The 5,344-nt window shown below is 32.6% G+C and overlaps 1 pseudogene; it reads left to right on the forward strand.

Annotated features, from left to right (window-relative positions):
• The first annotated feature begins 1,420 nt into the window (after positions 1 to 1,420).
• On the forward strand, positions 1,421 to 2,388 carry LOC119513277 (annotated as a pseudogene).
• The last annotated feature ends 2,956 nt before the right edge of the window (positions 2,389 to 5,344 follow it).

Raw genomic sequence — 5,344 nt, forward strand, 5'->3', positions numbered from 1 at the left:
TTAAGAAATGAAACCTCCAAAATGAGTCTCTGTGAAAAGAATTACTCTGAATGTTATTGTCATTCCTGTGCTACTGTATTTTTCATACTTTTAGAAAGCCTAGCAACTTCAATGGTTCTCCAAAGTTCTTACAATATATGGGTAAGAGAGAAATGATTTCTTTAATGTTCATTATTCATTATATAAAAAGTTAAAATTCTGTTTAATTTACAATAATTTTATGTTAGATTTCAAAGATACCAAAATAACCTGGTAAAGAATTGGAAAAAAATAAATAATCTGAATATTTTATTTTAAAGACAGTAAAATCTGGATAAGCAAAATAACTGAAAGACTTAATTGCTCCCTTTACTGATGTTTTATTATATTATTAACCTAATGAGAGGGACTTTTAAGTTAAGTTTTTTTGAGATAGAAACTGAAACAACTAGAAACCAGGTTGAAAGACTCAGGTCATAATGATTCTTATATAAAGAAATCTTTCTGATGATTCTGATAAAAACAGACACTGTTTAAATATCTTCTTTGAATAAAACTCTGAAAATGATTCACTTAAATATTAACTCCTTTATTTCTTCAACCATTTCCTCCAATAATTTCAGATATCTCTCTATATAAATAGCTATATATCCATATCTATACATCTATATCTTTATCTATCTACCTATCAATCTATTTCAGGAAATATGCAGAAAAATGTCTACTTCCATTGCCCTTTCCAGTATTTATGACTTACAAAGTACTCATAACACAAATTGTGTCTGAATGTTTTCAATGATTTAGTGATTTGGGGTTGCATGGGAGGCCATTTCAAATAAAAATCCACTTAGACCTAGAATTATTGATTGGGATTATTTATATAGTCTGTATTCAAGATCTAGTCTTTGGCTCAATTTTATCCTGCTAAACAAACTGTTGCAATGCTATTCTATTTCTAAACAATTCAATGTGTATAAAGTATTTAAAATAAAAATGTATTCAGTGCATGCTTATTGAGTGAGGGATAAAATTCAAGATCCTTCATGTGGCAATCAATTCATTCTATACTCCTGGCCTTTAAAAACTCTTTTCCCTGACCCTGAATCCATGTCACATGCACATAGATTTCCTTCACACACTCATCAGTATGCCTATGTATTTACTATATACTTAGAATGGCTTTTGCTTTTTTTTTTTTTACTTTAAATTAGTTAATTCCTGGGCATATTTGAACTGAGATTGTTGCATTCTTTTCCATTTTTCAATCTCCCAAAAATATTTTCCACCAACTATAGTAGTGCTAAATAAAATTTAAAGGTCATTCTGAAGAGAAGGATGGAATTATTTCAGTTCATCTCCTCCTAATTTTCATTTTATAATACTTAGTGAATATTCTTCTTGCATGTATTGCATCTTAATTCAGGAGGCATCCAGTGAGGACATGGAAATGAAAAATACAACAATGCTGACAGAGTTTGTTCTCACAGGACTCACAGATCGACCAGAATGGCAAATCCCCCTATTTCTGGTTTTCTTTATGTTATATCTGATCACCATGATGGGAAACCTAGGACTTACTGCTGTCACCTGGAATGACCCTCACTTTCACACCCCTATGTACTTACTCCTTGGGTGTTTAGCCTTTGTGGATGCTTAGCTATCATCCTCAGTGACCCCCAAGATGCTGGTCAGTTCCTTGGCCAACAGTAAAATGATATCTCTACCTGCATGCATGATACATTTTTTTTTTCCTTTTTAATTAGTGCAACCACAGAATGTTTTTTCCTGGCAACAATGGCATATGATCGATATATAGCAATATGCAAACCGTTACTCTATCCAGTGATTATGACCAATAGACTATGCATCCAGCTGTCGGTCTGCTCATTTGTAGGTGGCCTTCTTCATGCCTCAATTCATGAAGGTTTTTTATTCAGATTAACATTCTGTAAATCCAACACAATACATCACTTCTACTGTGACATCATACCATTGCTTAAGATTTCCTATACTGACACTTCTATTAATTTTCTGATGGTTTTTATTTTCTCTGGTTCAATTCAGGTGTTCACCATCATGACTGTTATTTTCTCTTATACATCTATTCTCTTTACAGTCTTAAAAAATAATTCTGTAAAAGACATAAGGAAAACCTTCTCCACCTGTGAAGCCGATCTTCTGTCTGTCTCTTTATATTATGGCACTCTTCTTTTCATGTATGTGCACCCCAGATCTCCTCAGGCAGATGATCAAGATATGATGGATTCTCTGCTTTACACTTTCATAATTCCTTTTCTAAATCCAATTATCTACAGCCTGAGAAATAAGAAAGTCATAGATTCACTGGCTAAAATGTTAAAAAGAAATTTCAATGTGAAGTTCTCAACTAATATGTTTTCTCTCTTTTAAAACAGTCATAAAATTGTGCAGTTAGATGTGGTCATGATTTGATTAGTGTATAAATTTTCAGTAATTGAAATTATACTTGTATTTAAAAAAAAATCTTTTTAGTATGGTTATTCCCATTTTAACCACGAACACTTCCTAATATTTTCTATGGGATATCATACTGATAACAAAGCCAGATATAAAGACATCACAAGTAAAGGAAACTACAAATCAATTATCCTTATGAATATAGGTGCAAAAATCCTCAAACTAATACTAGGAAACTGAATCAAGAAGCACATTAAATTGATTATACACCATGCTCCAATGTGTTAATGACTTGAGCTGTTAGTACTTAATAAGCTTCTCAAAATATTTATGTTTATTAATCAAAACATACAATAAAATTTAATATCTATGTGTCATTTAAAGCATAAAAGTTGCCTCTCACTGTAAATATACCTTCTAATGCCCTTTCCAGTTGTATCTGTATGTTATTGGACCATATGAAAAGCTTCTATAATTCATAGATTATGTAGAATAATTAGAATTAAGTTGGGGTTGGGTGGCAAAATAGCATTTTCTTCACAATCAAAAAGAAGTAGCAAGATATAAAAATCAATAACATTTAAATATTGTTGGAATATGTGGTTGAAAACCAGGTGTTTTTGTTTCACATTACCAAATTCAAATAATATTAAGATGATATGATGCCCCAGTACCCAATAGAGGAAGACTTGAAAATGATCAAGAGATTTTGTAACTGAAAAGTCCTTAATAGTTAGCTTCCCCAGCCTCTATAATCTTTTAGTATAATGAGGGATTCACCTTTATTTCCACACCCTTCTCTTACATTCTGAACACTAAAATACCACACACATTCCTACTGATACAACTGAGGTCCCAACCCTCAAAACTACTTATATCTGTTTTACAAAACTGCAAAACTTTAGTTTCTTGTCACTCATATCCAGCTGATATCCATCTTACCTCCCAAAGACTGCTTCCATATGATTCTTCCTAAAAAAAAAAAAAAAAAAAAAAGCTCAGCTTAATTTATGTCCCTTTCCAGTAACTTTTTTTAGCAATCTTATTCACACACCATACAATCATTCCAAATTGTACAATTAGTGACACTTGATGTAATCACATAGTTGTACATTCATACCACAATAAATCTGAGAGCATTCTCATTGCTCCAAAAAGAAAAAAAAATCCCATATCCTATATACTGCACTATCATTGACACTTAGTGTTGGTGTAGCAGCTTTGTTACAAGTGATTAAAAATACTGCAATATTACTGTTAACTATAGTCTGTAGTTTGCATTAGTTGTATCTTTTCCCACATGCCACCGTATTATTAACACCTTATAATAGCAACTTAATTTATTCTATTTCATGTAAAAAATTCTTATATGTGTACAAATAACCACATTTATCATCCACTACAAGGTTCACTATGTTTTACAGTCCTGTTTCATCTTCCTTTCCTTATAATGACATGAATGACCCTAAACTTCTCCTTTCACCCATAATCACACCCAGTAATTCAGCACTGCTAATTACACTTACAGGAATGTGTCAACATCACCTCTATCCAGTGTAGAGTTGGTAAGATTTTTCTATTAAATATAGTCTTTAAAATATAATGGGTAGTTTTTCTGTACCACTCTGTTGTTAACCCTCTGCAACACTGTCATACCTTATAAGTATATCATGCCAACACTTATTTTGATTTGTGGTGCTACTCTGTGGGTTGTATGCATTGAAATAACCATTTACAAACATGTTCATCTTTAATGCTTCACTGATACTTATAATCACATTAATGAACTGTAGTCACACCAGACCATTCCCATACCATTAAGATCACCCTCATTATCATCTCTGTACATATTAGATTATTGTTTCCCCTTCACTAGCTTCTGTCTATTTCTAGGTCCCCTATATTCCATATTATAAGACACTTATTTTACAATTCTCAGAGTTCACATTAATGGTAACATACAATATATCTCCTTTTGTGTCTGGCTTATTTCACTAAGCATTATGTCTTCAAGGTTCATCCATGTTGCCATGTTTCATGACCTCATTCCTTCTTACTACTTCATAGTATTCCATCATGTGTATATAACACATATGTTGAAGGACATTTGGATTGTTCCCATCTCTTGGCAATTGTGAACAATGCTGCTATGAAAATCGGTGTGCAAATATTTGTTGGTTTCACTGTTTTCAGATCTTCTGGGTATATACTGAGAAGTGCAATTGCTGAATTGTAGGGTAGCTCAATATCCAGTTTCCTGGGGAACTGCTAGACTGTCTTCCAAAGTGGTTGTCACATTATGCAGTCCACCAGCAATGAATAAGAGTTCCAATTTCTCCACATCCTCTCCAGTTTCCAGTTTGTTTAATGGCAGTCATTCTTATTGATTTGAGATGATATTTCATTGTGGTCTTGATTTACATCTACCTAATAGCTAGTAAGGATGAACATTTTTTCATGTGATTTTTAGCCATTTGTATTTCTTCTTCAGATGAATGCCTTTTCATATATTTTGCCTATTTTATTATTGGGCTGTTTGTCCTATTGTCATTGAGTTATAGGATTTCAAGATATCAATTTCTTATCAAATACAAGATTTCCAAATATTTTCTCCCATTGAGTTGGCTGCCTCTTTACCTTTTTGACAAATTCCTTTGAGGTACAGAAGTTTTTATTTTGAGGAGTTCCCATTTATCTATTTTTTCTTCATTGCTTGTGCTTTGGGTTTAACGTCCAAGAAGTGACCACCTTATACTAGGTCTTGAAGATGTTTCCATACATTATCTTCTAGTAATTTTATGGTACTGTCTCTTATATTGAGGTCTTTGATCCAATTTGAGTTAATTTTTGTATAAGGTGTGAGGAAGGGGTCCTCTTTCATTCTTTTGAATATGAATATCCAGTGCTCCCTGCCCCATTTGTTGACGAG

The sequence above is a fragment of the Choloepus didactylus genome, chromosome 1, assembly GCF_015220235.1.
Source record: "Choloepus didactylus isolate mChoDid1 chromosome 1, mChoDid1.pri, whole genome shotgun sequence".
NCBI classification, from domain to species: Eukaryota; Metazoa; Chordata; class Mammalia; order Pilosa; family Megalonychidae; genus Choloepus; species Choloepus didactylus.